We start from the raw sequence: 24,772 nt of genomic DNA, 5'->3' as shown, positions 1-24,772 counted from the left end.
ACATATAAAAACCCATCCCCCCACCCCCACCCAATTTCCCCTCCCTCTCCCTCCCCCCCGACTTCCCAGAGCAAATACAGGTTATTGACCCAAACAATCTTAAACTATAATATGCAAACTAACTATAATAACACTTTAAGTCCTATCGCACTTTAACTCTCCTTAAAAATAACTAAATAACAAATCTTCTAAATCTAATACTCATTCAAATGCTAAATGAAACTTTTTGGTCCCATATTTATTCTGGATATAATCAATCCACCTTCTCCATTCCAAAAATATATCTTTGTTGTGAATGGTCTTTCAAATATGCTGAGATTTTTGCCATTTCTGCCAGGTTCGAAACTTTTAAAGTCCATTTTTCTATAGTAGGCAAATCCTCCTTCTTCCAATATTGCGCAACCAAAAGTCTTGCTGCCGTTATTAAATTCAGCATCAATTTAGTTTCTATAGCAGTAGAGTCAATAGTAATACCCAGCAAAAATAATTGTGGAGAAAATTTTATCTTTTTCTTAAATATCTTCTGCGTATTCCACCAAATTTTAATCCAAAAAGCTTTTACTTTTTTACAAGTCCAACATATATGATAATACGTTGCATCATCACAACCACACCTCCATCATTTAGGCTGATAATTTGAATACATAGATGCCAATTTCTTAGGATCTAAATGCCATCTATAAAACATCTTATAAAAATTCTCTCTTAAATTTTGTGCCTGTGTAAATTTTACATTTCTGACCCATATTGTTTCCCAAGTATCCATCGTTATTGGTTCTTGAATATTCTGAGCCCATTATATCATACAATCTTTAACAAGTTTTTATTATTGCATTGTTTTCAAAACTTCCATAGTTTGATTTTGCTATGTTATGTTTTAGAATAATCTAAGTTATGGACAAGTTGCTTAGTTCCCTTCCACTTTGCAAACAAATATTTGCTATACATCACACCCTTAAAAGTAATGTGTGAAACAATAGCTTGAAAAATCAAGTTCAAATACATCCTTGCCCATGGAAGTTGACTGTTGACTTTCACCTAGTCATGCTCTCTCAACCCAAGTAATTCACAGGGCTATTGTGTTGATAATGGGAATCTGTACATAAATTGTTTTGGGCTTACAGAGAAAAAGCAGAATAGTAAAATCATTATCGCTATGATTATCAGCATTATTTTCATCATCATCATCATCATCATCATCATCATCATCATCATGTGTCTACCTTTTTTTTAGCATTTCTCAAGTACAATATATAAAGATTTGAACTTTACAATCAAGAATATTAGATAAGTTCTCTATCATTCTTTATAGCTGTATATTCTGTGGCAGAAAAAAATGGAGCCAAAATACTCATCTTTCTTTTGTTGTCTGATAGTATACTTCCTTGGCAAGCTGTCTTTCTTTCTATCTATCTATCTATCTATCTATCTATCTATCTATCTATCTATCTATCTATCTATCTATCTATCTATCTATCTCTTATATGGATTTTTAACAGTAATACTGCATTCTTTAGCTATCTTCCTTTGTTTGCTTGTTTTATGTTCCCACTGGAATTATTTTAGCATCTTCTTTTATAGGAATTTGCTTGAATATTGAGCTTCTCCCATTACTGTGTACTGCCAATGAATCCTGTTTAATATTACTTTGAGTTTATTAGAATGCATTTGAGTTTATTAGAATGTAGGATATATATTTAAGTACAATCAACTTTTGTTTCCCTTGCAATCAAGAAGTTCAGCATTACATAATCACTTTTCCCAAATGTTCTTGTTTGTGAACTGGAAGAACAAATGAAGATCCCATATGAATCTTCTAGTTCTTCTATTTCCCTATTCAGTCTTCAGAATCCATGATGACATGACTACACATGGTATTGGCAATATAATTTCTCTCCACATGGATTATCAGTAAGAGATAATTGGATTTGATAAGTGTTGAAAGTTGTTAGGTCACATCCCAACTGTGCTTCTGGCAGACAGCACACTTCACAAGCCAGTGAGTTTAGTTGACACATGTTTGTTTTTTTTTCCTCATGGTACTGAGTTGTCAGTGCTTCTGTTTCTCATTCAGTAATGTCATTTTCTCCTCCTCTGAAAGTTCATAGTCTTGTTCTATAAGTATCAGTATAAATAGTATGCTCTAATTTGGAGAGCCACAGTTGTGGCAGTGGTTACAATCCATTCATACTGTGAAAGAGAGAAAATATATCGGAAGCAAATTTGAAATATTTATTTATTTATTTATTTATTTATTTATTTATTTATTTATTTATTTATTTATTTATTTATTTATTTATTTATTTATTTATTTATTTAAATTTCTATACCGCCCTTCTCCCGAAGGACTCAGGGCAGTGTACAGGGCAATACAATAAAAATACAATATACAAAAGTTAAAAAAAAATAAATACTGCAGCCCAAATCCAATAAATTAGTACAATAATATTTAAAATACCCCAAACCCATCAGACCAGGCCGACTTGTTCAAATAAGTGTGTTTTTAGGTCACGTTGGAAGGAGCGAAGGTCGGGAGCCATCCGGAGCTCAACCGGTAAATGGTTCCAAAGGTCTGGCGTGCCCACAGAGAACGCCCTCCCCCTGGGGGCCGCCAGTCGACACTCTTTGACCAACGGCACCCTAAGGAGGCCCTCTCTGTGCGAGCGCACTGGATGATGGGAAGTTGATGCTGGCAGCAGGTGCTCCCGTAAGTAACCTGGACCCATGCCATTTAGGGCTTTATAGGTCATTACCAGCACCTTGAATCTTACCCGGAGGGCAACCGGAAGCCAATGCAGCTCGCGGAGTAGAGGTGTTACATGAGAGTATCGGGAAACCCCCACCACCACTTGTGCGGCTGCATTCTGCACCAGCTGAAGCCTCCAAGTAGTCCTCAAGGGCAGCCCCATGTAGAGAGCATTGCAGTAGTCCAAACGGGAGGTCACGAGCGCATGAGTGACTGTGTGCAAGGCATCTTGGTCCAGATAGGGCCGCAACTGGTGCACTAGGCGAACCTGGGCGAAGGCCCCCCTAGTCACAGCTCCTATATGATCTTCCAAAGAGAGCTGTGAGTCTAGGAGGACACCCAAGTTCCGAGCCCTATCTACGGGGGGTAATATCTCACCCCCCATGGTTAACGATGGAATGATCTGAATTTCCTGAGACGCCAGCACACACAGCCACTCAGTCTTGTCGGGGTTGAGCCAAAGCCTGTTCCTCCCCATCCAGACCCGAACCGCCTCCGGGCAATGGGACATCACATCGAGGGCATCACTGGGGTGGTTTGGGGTACAAATAAAAAGCTGGGTATCATCAGCACATTGATGATACCCAACCCCAAAACCACGAATGATCTCACCCAGCGGCTTCATATAGATGTTGAACAGGAGAGGCGAGAGGACCGACCCTTGAGGAACTCCACAAATGAGAGGCCTCGAGGCTGACCTCTGCCCTTCTGCCAACACCGACTGTGAACGTCCCAGAAGGTAGGAGGAGAACCACTGTAAGACGGTGCCTCTCACTCCCAACCCCCGGAGACGCCGCAGTAAGATACCATGGTCGATGGTATCAAAAGCTGCTGAGAGGTCTAATAGGACTAGGACAGAGGAACAACCCCTGTCCCGAGCCCGCCAGAGATCATTCACCAGCACAACCAATGCTGTCTCCGTGCTGTACCCGGGCCTGAAGCCCGATTGGTATGGATCTAGATAATCAGCTTCCTCCAGCAACAAAGGAAGCTGATGCACCACCACACTCTCAACAACCTTCACAAGAAAGCGAAGGTTGGAGACTGGACGATATTTGTTTAAAACAGCTGGGTCCAGGGCAGGCTTCTTGAGGAGGGGTCTCACCACCGCCTCCTTCAAGGCGGTGGGAAAACTACCCTCACTCAAAGAAGCAGTTATCACTGCCTGAAGCCAGCCTCGTGTCCCCTCCCAAGCCAAATAAACCAGCCAGGAGGGGCACGGGTCCAATAAACATGTGGTGGAGCTCAGCCTCCCCATAATCCTGTCCACCTCTTCCAGAGTCACAGGATCGAACTCCTCCCAGATGACATTGCCAAGACCGCCCATGACCTCACCGTCAGACTCTGCCCAGTCGGAGTCCAAACCGGTCCGGATCTGAGCAATTTTGTCCAACAGATGTTGGCTAAACTCCTCGGCACGACCCTGCAAGTGCTCCTCCCTCACCTCCTGATTCAGGAGGGAGCGAGTCACCCTAAACAGGGTGGCCGGGTGATTATCTGCGGATGCGATGAGGGTAGCAAAGTAGTTAGACCTTGCCATCATCATCGCCGCGAGATAAGACCTTGTAAAGGATCTTAGTCGCAATCGGTCAGATTCAGACCGGCTGGACCTCCAACAGCTCTCTAGGCCCTGTCTCCAACGCTTCATCTCCCGGAGCTCTGCGGAGAACCACGGAGCCCACTGGGATCTGCACCAGCTCAGTGGCCGCATGGGTACAACTTGGTCGAGTGCCTCCATGGCTACCTTTTCCCAGGCTTCCACTAAGGCTTTGGCCGAGCTGTGAACTAAGGCGGTAGGTGGGGACCCAAGCGCCGCCTGGAACTGCTCAGGGTTCATTAAATGCCTGGGGCGGAACCATCTAGTTGGTTCAACAACCCCACGACGGGGAGTGGCAAAACGGAAGACCAGCCGCAGGAGATGATGATCGGTCCATGACAGGGGCGTAACAATTGGGGAACCCCCCACCCAGATCATCTAACCACCGGCCAGATAGAAAAATCAAATTGAGCGTGTGACTCCCCCATGAGTCAGGCCCTGAATTACTTGCATCAGGTCCATGGCCGTCATGGAAGCCCTGAACTCCCGAGCTAACTCAGATGATCCCCCCAGGGATGGCAGATTGAAGTCACCCAAAATTATGAATCTGGGGAACTCAATCATCAACCCCGAGAGGATGTCGAGAAGCTCAGACAGGGCTGCTGCTATGGGACTAGGTGAAAGGTACACCAGCAGCAAGCCCAACTGAGCCCTAGGGCCATATCTCATGAGGAGAGACTCACACCCGGCTATTTGGACAACGGTGGCCTCCCACGGGCATAAGGTCTCCCTCACAACTACCACCACACCCCCGCCCCTACCCTGAGCCCGAGGCCGGTGAAGCACCCGGAAACCCGGTGGGCAAATGTCAACCAGAGGGACACCTCCCTCTGGGCTCAGCCAGGTCTCCGTAATGCAAGCCAGGTCCGCACGCTCCTCCTCAACCAAATCACGGATGAGAGGGGCCTTATTAACTATGGACCTGGCGTTAAAATTATTGGTAGAGCTGATATGCAATCTAATAGTTAAGCAATTGTGGTGAGATGTAGTGGTAATTCAGATATACATTTTATTGATAAGACAATTCTTTCCAAGAAAAGGCATGCAATTATAAGATTATGTGACTATAATCCACACAAATTATTCAAATTACTGTCTTTGTTCAATGACAGTTATATTTGCATCAATCTGTTGATTGATTATTTGATTGATTTGATTTATATAGCTGCCCATTTGACACATGACTCTGGGAGACATCAATGAATTGGTATCCATCCGGGAAGATAATTCCAGCAGTTTCATCAAAACAGAGAGAAAAGATATACCAAATATCAATGAATATAAATGATTAGAGCCCTTGGTGCTATCATCAGCAGATGAAAGAAATTATTTGAGAATCATTACAGAAATAAGTTAAAATTGGTTTATATTTTCCTATGAAATATTTATACCTGAAAAAGCCCTCTGAAAAGAGAAAGAAGGAAAGGAAGGAAGGAAGGAAGGAAGGAAGGAAGGAAGGAAGGAAGGAAGGAAGGAAGGAAGGAAGGAAGGAAGGAGTTATTTCTTTTTGAAGAACATATTCTTATCATCAAGGTTAGCTCTTTTCTTAGCAATATAAAATAAAGATATCATTATCTACTGAACCTGTATAATAGAAATCACATTAAATGAATGACACTCATCTTCCATTAATCAAAAGCATTTTCTGCTCCATCAAATAGATCACTTTGCTCATACCACATGTCCCATTAGTGTCATAACAAGATGCCAACCGGGAGTTTCCTTACTGAGATATATTTGTCCTACTAGGTCTAGGACAAGCCTCTCCTACTTGTGCTGGCAGAGAGGGTCTACTGTGGGTCTTGCCAGTCAAAGAACTAATGAGTATTGGGGATCCACAGCGCCTGCCCTTTGGAACATCTAGGGCAGGGCTAAAGAACCTTGGCTCTTTTATGACTTGTGGACTTCAACTCCCAGAATTCCAGAGTCAGCATGGCTGGTTCAGGAATTCTGGGTATTGAAGTCCACAAGTCATAAAAGAGCCAAGGTTCCCTACTCCTGCTCTAGGGTAAGATCTGTCCCCAACCTCCTATTCTTCTTTAGGGGTCTGAAGATCTGACTCTGCCTGTTGGCTTGGGGAGATCCATATTGGAGGTGGCTGCTGGATTGATAGCAGACTCCACCTCCCTGCCTTGGTCTCTGCTCTCCACTTGTCCATCTTTTTTATCATAATGATGTATTCTCATTGTTGTCTTTTCATTGTTTATTTTATTTTATTATTTTACTTTGGTTTGGCTTACACACTTTTCATTTCTTCCTTTTTATTGTTTAAGCTACCTGCATAGTAGGTACATAGTAGCCCCGTGTGTGTGTGTGTGTGTGTGTGTGTGTGTGTATAAAAGACTAACTCTGTAGTAGTTAGATATCACAGCTCAGTCATTAAAGATAATATTTGACAGCTGTTTCAATAAATAGGATTTCCAGAGTGAAAAGACTAAGAAGATAATGACAACTCACCCCTCGATTTATTCTCACAGAAAGTTTACAACCATTATTTGTTTACAACATCAAGAGGGCTTGACTATCTAATAAACAGGGATTTTTTTTCCCTTCTCCAACAATATGGATTCTGGCATCAAGAAACTCTCTGGCCTATATGCTGCTGATAATGTTATTTAGCAGCAATCAGAAGAGACCGAGAGATAGAGTGATAGATATATTGTTATTTTTGTTTTAAATGTTCATAACCATCATATTCTACAAAAGAAAAGTTATTTGGGCTGAAAAGGATTGTTTGAAATGAGTTGGTTTATGTCTTTGTTCTCCAATTCTGATCACAAAATCTCCCTCTTTGAAAATTGGAACACTATATAAACACCTTAAATTTGAGATAAAAACTTGGACATTTATAGCCTTGTAAAACCACTGGTAAAAAAATATCAATACAGGCATAAAATCAATTCCTTTACCCATTCCCATGGTGATTCATGGCCTCATGGAAAACATCTGTAATTACATTTTTATTTTCTTTCCACAAGGCATTTCTTGCCCAGAGCAAAAATGTTTTGTTATTTTGCAAATGTACTTAAAATTGAAATTAATGGGAAAGACTAGATAGATAGATAGATAGATAGATAGATAGATAGATAGATAGATAGATAGATAGATAGATAGATAGATAGATAGATGCTTCTAAACCAGACTGTGATGCTGTATGACAGGAGGCTCTTGATCATCCCTCTATAGAAAATGGTAAGGATAGGGCAGGGGTGTCAAAATGCTGGCCCATGGGCCAGATGCATCATGTGGAAGCCACACTCACCCCACTGCTGGCAAAAACTGTCCCGATACGTCGTGCAATGTCATGTGACATCACGAGTTTGACATGTCTGGGATAGGGGAAGGAAGATGTGCTTTTCTCATGCAATGCAGAAAATGCAGGCACTGCTGTGCCCACTTCACCAGTGTCTCTCAGTTGAGCAACCAAGCCAGCCTGCACACCCAGGAATTTGATGCTGGTAACCATCTCCATAGGTGAATCATTAATACACAGAGGAATGTGGCTGTGCCTGCCTATTGGAACAAAATATTGGAATAAAATGACATCATAGTAAATTGAGATGACCTGCTTTTATCTAACAAACCTTTCTGATAGAACTTCTTTAAAAATTATATTCTAAACCCTCCACTACTTAAAATGAAAAGCGTAAAGCTGAAAAATATCCATGGTATTTTCTGTAATTTTATCATCATATGCGGTCATGACTATAGAGCAGGGGTGTCAAACTGCCAGCCCACGGGCCGGACACGTCGCGATGAAACCGTGCCGACCCCATTGCCACCAATGGGGAAAAAGCTCAGATACGTTGCACGATGTCATGTGACGTCACGAGTTTGACATGTCTGCTATAGAGGAACATCTTTCTCTAGATAACAAAATTTACTTAGTTCATTCATGCATAACCAATGACTATTGTGTCTGACATTCACTAGGTATACTACTATAAAGGCAGGCAGCAGTTCTTATTATTTATTAGTGATTTAACATATTCTTGGGAGCAGTGCTGAGTGGGAATAATGAGATTTACAAAAAATACACAGCAGAATGTAGCCAATTATTCAGAAGATATTAACATATATTCTTATTTTTGTTAAAAAAAGAATTCTGAACAAACATGGATGTTTAATGAAGCAATGCTAATTAATTATCCCCTCAAGATCATAATACCTTACTTACTTTGCCTGTTTTCTTCACAATTGGTTATCTTCAAGTTCTTACACTTGTTTATTATATATTACTTTCTCTTCAAGAACAGTATCAATCAATTTTTTATTATGGTCCAGAGACCACAATTGGAGAGTTGGATACAATATTAAAAGTTTAGTAAATGCTCTATGAACAAGTCTTTTTTCCCCTGTATCGTTAGCAACAATAATTAGTCCAGAAGCTCTCCGTTTCAACCTCTTCCATCCATTAGTTTTGTGCTGGTTATCACTTTAACAACTGAAATTTCAGATCTGACACATTGTTATTGTGAGGCATTGTACTGTCAAAGAAAGAAGATGGGGAGAAAAAAAAAATAGTTGACTTACCAGCCTTTGTTTAATGACTGTTCGAAGTCACAACTGAAAAAAAAATCACTGGACAAACTGACTTATGACCATTTTTAACATTTAAGACTGTTGCCGCGTTCCTGGAGTCACTTGATCAAAATTTGGATGCTTGACAAATGGCATGTATTTATGATGGTTGCAGTATCATGGAGTCATATGATCACCTTTTGTGACTTTTTGACAAGCAAAATCAATGGGAAAGCCGGATTCACTTAATAACTGGGTTACTAACATAACCACTGGAGTGATTCACTTAATGACTGTGACAAGAAAGGTTATATAAAGTGAGACAAAACTCAGTTAACAATTGTCTTGTTTAAGAATGGAAATTTTGGGCTCAGTTGTGATGGTAAGTCAAGGACTACTTGTACAGGAAATTCTCCCCCGCCATCTGCGATTGGATTCAAGACTTTCTTAGGGATTGGTTACAAACAGTGACACTGCTTTGTCCACCCCCTGAAGCTTTGCACCGGCACACCACAGGGCTGTGTGCTTAGCCCCTACCTGTACTCTTTATACACTTATGATTGTGTATCATCTGACCCATCCACTGCAATAATCAAGTTCGCAGATGATACAACTGTGGTGGGTCTTATTACAGGTGGGGATGAGATGGCATATAGGGCGGAGGTACAAAAACTATCCATATGGTGTAGTAACAACAACTTGCACCTAAACATCGGCAAGCCGAAAGAGATGGTGTTAGACTTCCGGAGAAAAAAGGAGGAACCTGCCCCACTTTACATCGGAGACAACTGTGTAGAGAGAGTTTCCTCCTTTAAATTTCTGGGAGTCTACCTCTGTGAAGATCTGACCTGGAAAGTTAACACAACTCAGGTGACTAGAAAGGCCCAACAGAGGCTTCACTTTCTTAGGGTCTTGCGGAAGAACAGGGTAGAACAACAGCTAATGACCCTCTTTTGCCGGTCTACTATAGAGAGCGTCCTCTCGTATGGTATTGTGGTTTGGTATGCTGGTCTGAGAGCCGCGAATAGGAAAGTATTACAGAGGGTAGTGAGCACAGCACAAGACATTGTGGGCTGTTCCCTGACACCACTGGATGACATCGCCAGGGCTCGTTGCCTTGGAAGAGTGAGGAAGATTCTCAGGGATGACTCACACCCTGGACGGTATCTCTTTGCTCTCCTACCATCCAGTAGGAGATATAGGAATATAGCCAGCCGTACAAACAGGCTGAAAAATAGCTTTTATCCATGGGCTGTTAGGCTATTAAATGGGACATAATCTTATGCAGAATTGACTTGGGAGGCCGGTGTGTGGTGTAGTTGGTTCACATAGTGTGGTGGGATGGAGGGTTTGTTGTCACTGTGTGTTGGGGGTAGAGAGCATGGGGGGGGGGAGGCTCAGCTAATCTCAATGTACACATGTTGTACTTTGACAATAAAGGTTTATTTATTTATTTATTTAATATTCTATACTATCACAAACTTGAATAGCACTAAGAATAATATATTTTCCTTGTGGTTTCCCATTTTCCTCACTTTTCTACAATATTTCCATTTAAATCAGCCCATGATAAAGAATTGACCAAGAATTGAAGGAGAGCAGACATGTCAAATTCGTGACATCACGTGACATCGCGCAACATATCAGGACAGTTTTGCCATTGCCGGCAATGGGGTGGGCACAGCTTTTAGATAATGTGTCTGGTTTGTGGGCCGGGAGTTTGACACCCCTGAAGTAGAGGAAGCTAAGAGTAAGATGTTTAATGAAGTGAATATGAAATAACTTGAAACTTCAACACTATGGAAAAGAAAGGAAGGAAGGGATGCAGACAGAGAGGCAGGGAGTAAAGGCGGTTAGTTTTGGACTGCAGAAGAAAGCAAACATTAACAATTTATAAAATCCTAAATAATATTTATGCCCAAATACATTACTCTCAAGTGAGTGTGACTTGGCACTGGTTTGGTATTCTTCCTTCTCTAAATATAAGCAACAATCTTATAGTAGTTATGTGCAAGGTTGCTGGTGGCAATTTCAGTGCCTGCTGGATTCATCTTGATTCTGGATCCTTCCAGACCCAGGTGATCCATGCAACAAAGTGCAGATGACATTGCTGCTGAAAGGATTCTTTGTATGTTGGTCTCTGTTGAGATTTAGTGACCAGAGTTCCTCTATGGCTATGCTTACTTTGCTTGTTGTATAAGACTGTCTTTCAACTTGGGATGAAGAGGTATCTACCTACGCCAGCACAACTAAGCAGTTCAGTGTACAGTTTTTTCAGACCATCATTAGCACTAATGATGTTACCTAGTTTGGTAATGAAATGTCTGCAAGAAAACAACCAAGCTCAGAGAACACCAAGGATCCTTCATTTAGTTCTGTTCCAGCCTACAACCGGCCCTGTTTTAATGTCAGGGACAACTCCTTTTTATAGTCAACAGGCTGGAAGAACCCAACCAAATTTATTTACAAAGAAATCAAAAGTTCAAACAAGAGTTAAACCAAAAGTTCAAACAAGAGTTAAACAGGAATAACAGACCAGGACTTTAGCAGAAGATCTTCAAACGGTTGCCTTCAGCAACCAGCACCTCCCACACCTTCCCCTTTTATCAGCAGTCCCAAGGCGTGGCTTCTCATTGCCTTCTCTTCCTCTCACTGAGGTGCCTCATTGCCTTTCTCTGTTCTGCTCTGCTGAATTGCCTCCTGCTCCTAGCATCCCTGAATAGATCTAGCTTTGAATCATCTACATCCAATACCTTGTGCTCACACGGCTGAGTCTGATGAGGAACATGATGGGAGGGGCCAGGCTGAGAGTCCTGCAGTGCATCAGAACCTCCCTCTGACACCAAAGGCTCTCCAAACCCCTCCTTCTCCTCCTCTTCAGAATCATCAGACTCAGCTGCCGGTAGCACAGGCTGACGCTGAATCACAACACATTTCAAGCCCGAGCTAAAATATTCTCTTCTAATATAAGATGTATGTACTATATTTTTACTGGACACATTTTTACCTGAAATGATATGAGATTGTTCCGTAGGCCCTAAAAGATCAACACTTTATGTTTGCATGAATGATGTAGGAAATACTGTTTAACTTTGGCCTGCTGAAAATAATGTGCAATCTAGTAAAAAGATATATAATCTAGCCTACTCTGCTATGCTGAAAGGTTCATTATCAAACACCATCAGGAATGCAATCATTTCAATAAAATCTGGTGGTCCTTGATCATCACACCACTTGCAGTTGAATGGTTGCTTCAATAATTTCAGACTGTGTTTGAAAATAGTCAATCAAGATTCAATAGCAGTGGTTTTCTATGATTGCCAAGATCATCTCTGAGAATAATAGATGCTTAGTGCTTTCTGCTATCCTGTCCCTTGTAATGGATTCAGAAACTTGAACGTGAGCATCAGATGTTCCCATGCCATATTGATCTTGGGCCTGCCAGTTGCTTTCTTTAACATGATGGTTTTATGCTGGTTCCTCTGAATTACTTCACTTCTGGGATCTAATTTAGGAGAATGCAGCTACAGCTCCTTTTCCTGACATACAATTTTAGCCTCTAGGTTGCTAATGGAAGGCATATGGCTGGCTAGGTTCAGCCCCAAACAATCTCTTTTTAGCACTTTCCCCCCAAGATACAGAACAAGAAATTACTAGTTTACTATCTAAACTTTGTGTGTCTTCCAACTTACCAAAAGCCGTTTGTTGTTGTTGTTAGTTGTGAAGTCGTGTCTGACCCATCGCGACCTCATGGACAATGTTCCTCTAAGCCTTCCTGTCCTCTACCATCTTCTGGAGTCCATTTAAGCTCACGCCTACTGCTTCAGTGACTCCATCCATCCACCTCATTCTCTGTCGTACCCTTCTTCTCTTGCCCTTAATCTTTCCCAGCATTAGGCTCTTCTGCAGTGAGTCCTTCTGTTAATAGGAAACAAAATTAGAATGTGCAGAATGTGCAGAACTTGAGTTGTATCATAACAATATTTTTACTCAGACAATATAACACACAAAAAAAACACAATTACATATAGTCCAGTTTTTAATCCAAGGTCAGTAACGAAGAATCACCATTGAATAAAAGTTCAGGAGTAAACAATGTCAAAGTCAAAAATCCTTACCAGTTAAAAGTCAAATATCAATACACACAGTAACAAGCCAGTCAGAGAAAAAACACTAGAGAGAGAGTAAGTCTAACATCTGAAATTCATTTATGCTGAATAGAATTAGTCACACCCTTAGGCCATCTCTCTTCTTAAAGGTACACAACCATATTATATGTATTTCACCCAAACCAGCTTAGGACTTTAATTCTTAACACCTTCCTTCTTATTAGATGGCCAAAGTATTTGAGTTTCAACTTCAGGATCTGGCCTTCTAAAGAGCAGTCAGGGTTGATCTAGGACTGACCAGTTTGATCGCCTTGCAGTCCAAGGGACTCACAGGAGTCTTCTCCAGCAGCATAGTTCAAAGGCCTCAATTCTTTGGTGCTCAGCCTTTCTTATGGTCCAACTTTCACAGCCATACATTGCAACTGGGAAGACCATAGCCTTGACTATACACACTTTTGTTGGCAGGGTGATGTCTCTGCTTTTTAGTGTGCTGTCTAGATTTGCCATGGCTTTCCTCCCCAGGACCAAGCATCATTTAAGTTCTTGGCTGCAGTCTCCATCTGCGGTAATCTTGGAGCCAAGGAAAATAAAATCTGTCACCACCTCCATTTCTTCCCCATCTATTTGCCAGGAATTGAGAGGGCCAGATGCCATGATCTTGGTTTTCTTAATGTTAAGTTTCAACCCAAGTTTTGCACTGTCCTTCTTCACCCGCAACAAGAGGCTCTTTAGTTCTTCTTCACTTTCTGCCATTAGAGTGGTATCATCTGCATATCTTAGGTTGTTGATATTTCTCCCGGCAATCTTAATTCCAACTTTTCATTCATTTAGCCCTGTCTTTCTCATGATGTTCTCTGCCTATAAGTTAAAAAGGCAGGGCAAAAGTATACAGCCTTGCCGGACTCCTTTCCCAATTTGGAACCAATCAGTGGTTCCGTGTCCAGTTCTCACTGTTTCTTCTTGACCCGCATATAGGTTTCTCAAGAGACAAATAAGATGGTCTGGTACTCCCATCTCTTTAAGAACTTGCCACAGTTTGTTGTGATCCACACAATCAAATGCTTTAGCATAGTCAATGAAGCAGAAGTAAATGTTTTTCTGGAACTCCCTAGCTTTCTCCATGATCCAGCGTATGTTGGCAATTTTATCTCTTGTTCCTCTGCCTCTTTGAAATCCTGCCTGTACTTCTGGTAGTTCTCGATCCACATACTGCTGGAGTCTAGCTTGTAGCATTTTAAGCATAATTTTACTAGCATGTGAAATGAGTACAATGGTGCGATAGTTTGAACATTCTTTGGCACTGCCTTTCTTTGGAATTGGAATGTAAACTGATCATTTCCAATCTTGTGACCACTGTTGAGTTTTCCAAATTTGCTGGTAAGTTGAGTGTAGCACTTTTACTGCATCGTCTATTAAGATTTTGAATAGCTCAGCTGGAATACTGTCACCTCCACTAGCTTTGTTGTTGCTCAGCTTTCCTAAGGCCCATTTCACTTCACATTCTAGGATGTCTGGCTTGAGGTCAGTGACCACCTCATCGTGGTTATCTGGGATGTTAAGCTCGTTCTTGTATAGTTCTTCTGTGTAATTTTGCCACCTCTTCTTAATCTCTTCTGCCTCTGTTAGGTCCCTGCCATTTTGGTCCTTTATCATGCCCATTTTTGCATGAAACATTTCCTTCATCTCTCCAATTTTCTTGAAGAGATCTCTAGTCCTCCCTATTCTATTGTTTTCTTCTATTTCTTTGCACTGTTCATTTAAGAAGGCATTCTTATCTCTTCTAGCTATTCTCTGGAATTCTGCATTCAGTTGGGTGTATCTTTCTTTTTCTCCCTTGCCTTTCACTTCCCTCCTTTCCTTAGCTATTTACAAAGCTTCCTCAGACAGCCATTTTGCTTTCTTGCATTTCTTTTTCTTTGGTATGGTTTTAGTTGCTACCTCTTGTACAATGTTGCAAACTTGCATTCATAGTTCTTCAGGCACTCTGTCTATCAGATCTAATTCCTTAAATCTATTTATCACCTCTACTGTATATTCATCAGAGATATGATTTAATTCATACCTGAGTGGCCTAGTGCTTTTCCCTACTCTCTTCAGTTTAAGCCTAAATTTTGCAACAAGAAGCTCATGGTCTGAGCCACAGTCAGTTCCTGGTCTTGTTTTTACTGACTGTATAGAGCTTCTCAATCTGATTTCTGTGGTGACTGTCTGCTGATGTCCATGTGTAGAGCTGTCTCTTGGGTTGTTGGAAAAGAGTGTTTGCTATGACCATCATATTCTCTTGACAAAATTCTATCAGCCTGTGCCCTGCTTCATTTTGTACTCTAAGGCCAAACTTTCCTATTATTCCAGTTATATTTTGGTTTCTTAGTTTAGCATTTCAATCCCCCATGATGATTTTGGTATTAGTTCTATAAGTGCTGTAGGGCTTCATAGAACCACTCAATTTCATCCTCTTCAGCACTTGTGGTTGGGGCATAGACTTGGACTACTGTGAATATTGAATGGTTTGCCTTGGATTCGAACTGAGATCATTCTGTCATTTTGGGGATTGTATCCCAGTATTGCTTTTCCTACTCTTTTATTGACTATGAGGGCTACTCCGTTTCTTCTGAGGGATTCTTGCCTGCAGTAGTATACCTGATGGTCATCTGAATTAAATTCACCCATTCCTGTCCATTTTAGTTTGATGATTCCTAAGATATTGTTGTTCAGTATTCTCTTGTTCGACCATGTCCAGCTTTCCTTGATTCATGGATTTTACATTCCAGGTTCCTATGGAGAAAAAATCTTTAAGCATCGGACTTTCTTTTCACCACCAGATACATCCACAGCTGAGCATCCTTTCAGCTTTGGCCCAGTCGCTTCATTCTTTCTGGCGCTACTAGTACTAGCCCTCTGCTCTTCCCCAGTAGCATATTGGATGCCTTCCGACCTGAGGGGCTCATCTTCCAGTGTCATATCTTTTTTTCTCCTTTTGGTACTGTCCATGGTGTTTTCATGGCAGAGATACTGGAGTGGGTTGCAATTTCCTTCTCCAGTGGATCACGTTTTTTCAGAACTCTCTGCTATGACCTGTCCATCTTGGGTGGCCCTGCATGGAATAGCTCATAGCTTCATTGAATTACGCAAGCCCCTTTGCCACGACCAGGCACTAATCCATGAAGGGTAGCAAAAGCCATTCGAATATACAACACAATTAAAGTCAAAATTAAATTAATGTCATCGTTAAAAACTTTTACCATTTTCCTAAATACCGATAAAGTGAGGCCAATATCCATTCTTGGTAAAATGTTTTTTGTTTGGAAGCACAGAGCAGAAGGCCTCTACAACGATCAAGTTTTGGTCCTATGAATCTCAGTTATGTTGCCTCCTGCTCCTCCTCCCTCTATTTGTAACTACCAACCATCATTATGGTGCTATTTCCACACTGTGCTACTTCCACTGTAGAAATATAATTCAAAGGATTAATTCCCCCAAACAAATAAAGTTTTTTTTTTTTAATGGCAACAGACTATCACCTTGGAAAGAATTGTGAATGGGAGAGATACTCCCCTTCTTTCAGAACATCCTTTGTTCCATGCTTGAAACTCAATTCTTGAAACTGTTTTGAGCATGGAACACTGAGAATAGCTTTTTCAAACAGTTTGCACTCTTGTTATAACTATGTCACAAAAAACAGAAAATCAATTTATCTGAATCAAAAGCATGACTGTTCTTGAATGTGATGTTTTGCCAAACATCACAGTAAAAGGGAATGAGTTCATGTTTACCAGAATCAGGTCTAAAGCATACAAAGTTTGTCTATAAATATGGCATCAAAACCAAAATTACTTCAACTAGGAAGTGATGTAGTCATCAGTTTATTTATTTATTTATTGAAGAAGATATAAAGCTGACTCAATTTCAGAAGCTAGAAGCTAGTAACAGTTTTCCAAATTCCAATTCATATTTATAATTGCTATTCAGTTCCGAGATGAGGATATGAATTGCTTTTTATATCACTTTGCCTCATGAAATGCAGTCATGTAAGTTTTGCTGGGGGACGGTAATTTGCATCCAGCCTCACAAGCTTCATTTGATCCTGAGATTCACAAATTAATGCTCCACTCTATTAAATTAGATCTCCTAATTTTCAAGCTGGTGAAATCTTAGAATAAACAATGGTGTCAAACTGTTTCATTTGAGCTGCTTCACTTGTGCAGGCAAACAAGGCAGCTGCAAAAATTGAAGAAGGATAGAAATGTAACAAGGTTATGTCTAAGATGCTTAAGATCTCTCACCCTCCCACGCTTTATCTTCCCCACCCCTGAACCTATGTCTTTTTTCGAATTCAGACCCTCTGAATGCCATGATGCACACACTATCTGTAAAATCCAAGGGTCCCTGAGGCCTTTACAAAAACCACCAAACTGTAATGTAATGTGACAGAAAGGGCTAAGCTTTAAATGAACATTACGAGCTATATTAAGTTTGATCAGCTACTAATATTTGTCTTGTTCTTATTCACTTCTTTGACCAAATCCCACCTGCCATTTGAAGTGTAATCCCGCAAACATTTTCAAGAGACTAAATACATTGTGACCCTTAAAATTTGCATAGCCTGGTGTTCAATTAATGAGAGGAAAAGCTGAAAGATGACAAAATTCTGATGTGGCAGAATGAGCTACATCACTTGCTGGGATTTATTTAGTTATAATCATAAAATAAATGAAGTTATTTATTTTATAGTCTTTAAAGATCTTTTAGTTCAATCCCCTGCTTGGTGCAGAATCCATTATCTTTCCCAATTCTGTTTGAAAACCTCCATGGGAAGGGACCACTAAGCAGATTCTTCAATTTGTGAACAGCACTTATAAGGCTGTTGGAACTGCAACATTCAAGATAACTAGTATACATGTCAGCAAAACTGCTAACTTTTTTGTTAGTTAAATGCTTGTAATCCATAATCAACAGCCTTAGCTCTGTCCTATTAAAATGACTTTCTTTGTATTCCTCCTGTTTCTCCTTGTTTTTAAGTTTACCTCTTTTTCTTTCTCTTGTTCCTAATTCATATTATTTCTCCTATAGCTATTCTCTTTTGTAAGATAAAAATACCCTGTTCCTTTATCCATTTCTCATTGGGCTTGGATTCCATTGATTTTATCATCCTGGTATTTTTAATCTATTCTAATTTCTCCATTTCCTTCTTACCTTTCATCTGTAGTGCCCAAGACTAAACATATGTAGTCTAGAAGACAATGGATATATGCCACATATTAGAAAACATTAAAAATGATGTTATCAACCAACTACGGTATCTAACATAGTATGTTGTTGTATTATTTCAGAATAATCAACCAGTTTCCATTTCTTTTGACTGTACAGTTATATCATAGACTACATCTTGAAATTTAGATACCAAGAAAGAGCATTTTACTTTAAAGGAATCAAGTTTTATTTTTATTTATTTATTCCTGGATGACATTTTGCCCCAAGAAATTCACTGCTCTAAAATTCAAATGCCAAAATATATACATCCTTCCCTGTGCAAGGCTTGTAAAAATACATAGTTGTATGTCAATCTTATCTTATTTTTATGAGGTTATTTAAACATTTCCTTCCTTCCTTCCTTCCTTCCTTTCCTTCCTTCCTTCCTTCCTTCCTTCCTTCCTTCCTTCCTTCCTTCCTTCCTTCCTTCCTTCCTTCCTTCCTTCCTTCCTTCCTTCCTTCTCCCCTCCCTCCTATTATTTAGCATCTTTAAAATAAGAGAACAAGCTCACAGTTATTAAAAATACTAAAAATATAGTGATCAGTGTAGCAGATATCTATTAATTTGGTGAGTACATGTATAACCCATTTCTATCCCAAATCTGCACAAATTGCCTGCTAAAACTGATTTATGAACACCACCTCTATTATAGAAAACTATAAAACTATCTAAATGCTTTGGAAATTGTTTCAGTTCTTCTTCCCATTGGGAAGGCATTTTCACCATTAGTGGCTTTGTGTGACTACTTCCAATGTCATTCTAGCCTACTCTATGAATCAGTTTGTATTCAGAGATGCTTCATTATAGAATATTCATTTGGTACTCACTGACAGTTCTATTAGCTTATGGGGAAAAATATCTTTAGAAAGACTAAAAGAATGCCAAATGATTACCTTACATGGGTATTTCAAATGTTAAAAAATCTGGAAAATGAGTTGTGGAAGACACATTGATGGACTTTTAAGAATTGAAATATATAAGCTAAGAGGATACTCTACAGTTAAATTCACAATCTAATGTCTAATAATTTCTAGACTAGTGTGTGTACAAGTATGTTTGTAAGTATATATGCACTTGCATATGTACACACATGCACATACATGAGATTGTGATATATATAGTATATAATATTTAAAATGTATCACAGATATTTATAACAGAAGTATATGCATCTGTACACAGACATTCACGCACACAAGTCTTAAAGATACTAGTAGCAGATTACATATTGGTATCAAGTTTCACAATTAACACTGCATTTTATTTATCTCTGACTATAAATTTAAAGGAAGTTGAAAAGAAGCCACAACTTTTCTATGGCTATTTCTGGCTACCATCACACATTGAAAGTAATCTATTTAGAACAATAGACACATTTTTTTCCAGTGCTGATTAAACTAAGTAGAGTGTACTTAATTACAGTAGAATTAACTGTTCCTTGTGTCAGGCTTCACTCCAGGGCTCAGCTGTAAATTCAAGGGTCTCCAGATCCTTCACTCCTTACTTGAATTGTTTTGGCAGAAGACTCCCAGAGCTTTCACCTAGATTAGAAACTTTATTGCAGAGAAGAATAATGTTTCCAACACAAAATTTGGTTATTCATATTAAAGCAAAGAATTCAGTGCATTATATTTCTGCACTGTAATATTTAGACTTTTGGCTTTTTTCTTCTCATATTGAAGACCCCAATTGCCTTGGGATAGCTGGGATACAGTTTCATCAAGGTCCCCCAGAGCTCATTCCAGCTTTCAGTCCTAAAACTTTGGGTTCCTGATTGAGAAACAAATTCATCTCTTTAAACCATCATATGGATATGAAAAAAAATATATATGCTAGTTTTCCACATAAAAAATGGTTGGCCATCACTGATAACAATTCATAATACTAAAAAAGCAATTATCACAATATAGATAACCAAACATTTATATTTTATAAAATATAAAATACAATAAATATAACCAAACATTATCAAATCCAAAAATCAACGAATATAATATTGAAATAACTGATAGGACATTATCAAAAGCAGAGATCAAAAAGTAGAACAGAGAGGATCTATAAGGATATCTATAAGAGTGCATTCAAATAATACATTATTGTGTAACCGGGATATTTTAAACAATATTTAGCAATATTGGAGTTTATCTATACTCACTGGAACCGTTGCAAAGTTGGCAACCTTTGCTATTCCAAATTCCTAATAATAAACACATTCCATATGATAATGTAACTGTATGGAGTGCTTTCAGCAAACATGTATATCATTCCTCCCTCTGGAGGTCAAATTGGCTCCACCATCTATGGAGATTCTCAGTTATCAAGACAACTGGACTTCCTTGTTTTTCTTCAAGACGTTTGGCTTCTCATCCAAGAAGCTTCTTCAGCTCTGACTGGATGGTGGGGGATGGCAGGATTTATACCCCTTTCAGACAGCTAGTCATTTGCATTCTTTTAGCAAGTCATTGAAGCCCCTGAAGACTTATCTGTGTCTTCAGGGTCACCCGAGCAGTGCAAATGGGTGTGGAGCCTTCTTGGAACTGTTGAAAGGACTGTGTTGTAGATTGGAGATAGATGATGTTATATCCTTCCCCCTCTGTTGAGAGAGGGCTGTTCAGGTGTGATATAGATGGCCCTCTGACCCGTCTTTCAAACCAGTGGTCCTCTCTGCCAACATTCTCCTCTGTCCTTCTTTTGTTTAGGATTATTTAAATTAGGAGAGGGGTCAAAGAGACATGAAAAAAGCACCTTTGGGACAATGGCTCCAATGCTGTTAGCCTTTCATAAGGCCCTAAAAACCTGGGTATGTTCTGGAACTCTGAATGTGTCAAGATTCCTGTTTCCTGGCTGCATTGTTCCATGGCCATGTATCTTGGCTGCTATGTGCATTTATTTTGTATGTTTTAATTGCATTTATTTATTGACTCAATAGGGACGCAGTGGCTCAGTGGGTTAGGACGCTGAGCTTGTCGATCAGAAGGTCAGCAGTTTGGCGGGTCGAATCCCGACTGCCGCATAACAGAGTGAGCGCCTGTTACTCGTCCCAGCTTCTGCCAACCTAGCAGTTCGAAAGCACGTAAAAATGCAAGTAGAAAAATAGGGACCACTACAGTGGGAAGGTAATAGTGTTCTGTGCGCCTTTGGCTTCTAGTCATGCTGGCCACATGACCACAGAGATGTCCTCGGACAAGCGCTGGCTCTTCGGCTTTGAAATGGAGATGAACACTGGCCCATAGGGTCAGAAACGACTAGCACGCATGTGCGGGGGAACCTTTACCTTTTACCTTTTTATTGACTCAATATTTGGCATTGACATCTTTTAAAACATCTCCTTACATAGGGGGTTCTCTCAGTGCAGCACCTGCTGGCCTGAATCAGGGAGGAGGAGTGCGGTCCTTCCTGGCCTCATGGGATCGGTTCCTCACCACCTTGCTGTGGATAACACAGCTAACACAATAGTTGTTGTGTATTTACTTATTGTTATGTATTCACACATTGAGTTAAATAGAAGTTAACAGGGCTGAGGTAAAACCGCGGCAGCTTTTGACAGCTGTCAAAAGCTGCCGGACGGAACTGCGCAAGCGCCAGCGATTGACAGCTCAACACGCGCTACCGATGACAGCTCCGAGCTGTCAAACCCGGACGGCCCCAATTGGCGGAGACAAACGGTGCGGGAACGGACTCACCCCTGATTGGTCAAACTGCCGGCAGCTGTCAGTATAAATAGATGTCTTGTTCTCTTGTTTCTTTGCCTGGTTCAGAATAAAAAGTTAAACTGTTAACTTGCTGTCTCGCCTGCTTATTAACTAAAGCACTGGCGACGAAGGTGGGATGCCTGCTTGCCTAAGCTGAAGTCACTACCTAAGGGGAGAAGAGATTTTTCCCCTTAGCTGAGCTGGTCACTTGCTGAAGTCACTGGGAAGCCGAACTCCCCTTCAACGCAAGCAGCGGCACCCACAATTACAGACAGCATGACGAACCACGGCCACATTCGAGAATTCGATACCCGCCACCCAGAAGGTTGGGAATCTCATCTGGGCCAGGTAGAAGGATACCTGGTTGTCAAGAAGATTACGGACGACCGAGCCAAGGCAGCCGCCCTCCTTTGGCTCAGCGGGCCCGCCGTATATGATGCCGCTGTGGGGATCTTCACCCCGGAGCCGATCGCAACTATCTCCTACGCCGACCTTACCGAGGGGCTGAGCAAATACTTCATGCCCATCAAGTCTGAACTCTACTGGAGAGTGAACTTCGCACGGAAACTTCAGCTTCCTGACGAGCCAGCAAATGACTTCATAACCCGGGTCAGACACGCCGCACGTCGGTGCCGGTTCCCGGACTTAGAAGACCGAATCCGGGACCAGATCATCATAGGGCTCAAAGACGAACGGCTGAGGAAGAAGCTGATCGCCAAGCCTGAAATGACAATGACCGATGTGGCGAGAGAAGTCATTGCATACGAGGACTGCCACGGAGACAACCGACGTGCACCTGACAGCGGACCCAGGGGGTCCGTGCACCAGGAGGACGGCGGGTTCAGCGGTCCCGAAGATGACGACGGCCCCACAGACATAGATGCGGTACAGCGGCGGTTCGAAAAGCTCAGGCTGCAACGCAACTACAGGGGGGGGCCTGCCAACAATCAGAGGGGTGCTAACTTCCAGCCAAACAGAGCAAAGTGTGCAAGCTGTGGCGGGAACCACCCGAGAGCGACGTGCCGGTTCCGCAGTGCCAAATGCCATGGGTGCGGGAAGACAGGTCACCTCAAAGCCGTGTGCCGCAGCCAGGGCCGGGAAAACCTGCATGATCTGGAGGTGACAACCGAAGGTATGACCCTACACACACTCAGAGCCAGGCACAGTCCCAGAACCCTAGTGCTTAATGTAAGGGGGAGGGCGGAGAAAAATACAGTCCACAGCACACTTAAGCCCAAAGTCAAGGTGGACGTTCTGATCCAGGGAATTCCCTGTGAGATGGAAGTGGACTCTGGGTCCTCCGTCTCACTCATCTCATGGCAAACGTACAGGGACATTTGTAACCGAAGCAGGAAACGGCCCGCCCTTCAACCCACCAAACTCCGCCTAGCTGACTTCCAGAAAACGCCCATTAAACTCCGGGGAAAAGCTTCCGTCCCCGTAGAGTTCAAGAAATTTAAAGGATCCCTCCCTATTCTTGTGACCCAAGAAAACAGAATCAGCCTGCTAGGATTAGATTGGTTTGAGGCACTAGGGATAGCGTTGACAGGTGTCAACGCCATTCAGCTGTCAAACTTGGAATCCGTCTGCCTTCAATTCGCGGACGTCTTTGACAGCTCGCTAGGGAAGTACACAGGACCGCCCGTATCACTTAAACTAAACCCGAATGTAATGCCTGTCAGAATCAAGGCAAGAAGGGTTCCCTTCGCCTTGAGGGAAAAAATAGAAGCGGAGCTTGACAGATTAACAAACTTAGGGGTCCTCGAACCGGTAGAAGGGGCAGAGTGGGAGACACCCATAGTGACCCCAGTTAAGCCAAACAGCCAAATAAGATTATGTGCCGACTATAAAGCAACCCTCAACCTCGCATTGAATGCACATGCCTACCCGGTCCCGGCTGTCAAAGACATCCTCGCGGCCATTAAGTCAGGCGCCATATTTGCCAAGTTAGACTTGGCGCAGGCGTATTTACAGCTGCCTGTCACCCCTGACACTGCTTTGGCTCAAACAATTGTCACCCACAAGGGAGCATTCAAAATTAACCGCCTTCAATTTGGCATCTCTGCAGCCCCGGGAATCTTCCAGGAAATCATGGAAAAAACACTTAAAGGGATTCCCGGGATCTGCCCATATTTTGACGACGTCCTAATTGCAGGGGAATCAGAAAAAGACCTAGCTGACAAATTAACTAAGGTGCTCCTAAGGTTCAGGAAGGCTGGTCTCAAATTAAAAAGAGACAAATGCTCCATCGGGGTGCCCTCAACAGAGTTCTTAGGGTTTAAAATAGACGCTAAGGGAATTCACCCCACGGACACAAAAATTAAAGCTATTAAAACAGCACCAACCCCTAAAAATAAACAAGAACTTCAAGCCTTCCTGGGGTTAGTTAACTTTTATCACACCTTCCTGCCTCATAAGGCCTCCATTGCTGAACCCTTACATAGGCTATTAGACAAAGGCAAAACCTGGACTTGGTCCTCTGAGCATGACAAAAGTTTTAATCTATTAAAAAACTTACTCTCCAGCAACACAATAGTAGCCCTGTTTAATGAACAGTTGCCCTTATGTCTAGCTTGCGATGCCTCCCCCTACGGCATTGGAGCGGTCCTAAGCCATTTAACTAAAGAAGGAATACAGACCCCTGTAGCGTTCTATTCCAGAACGCTGTCAAAACCTGAGCGTAATTACGCTCAAATCGACAAAGAGGCTTTAGCTATAGTAGCTAGCGTAAAAAAATTCCATGATTACCTGTACGGCTGACCCTTTACCATTTTTACAGACCATAAGCCCCTGTTAGGACTCTTTACAGTAAACAAGCTAACACCACAGATATTATCCCCCCGCATCCTGAGATGG

This window comes from Vipera berus (assembly GCF_964194415.1).
Source record: "Vipera berus genome assembly, chromosome: 4".
In the NCBI taxonomy this organism is placed as follows: domain Eukaryota; kingdom Metazoa; phylum Chordata; class Lepidosauria; order Squamata; family Viperidae; genus Vipera; species Vipera berus.
The sequence above is the reverse complement of the archived record's forward strand: the minus strand, read 5'-3'. Positions refer to the sequence as shown.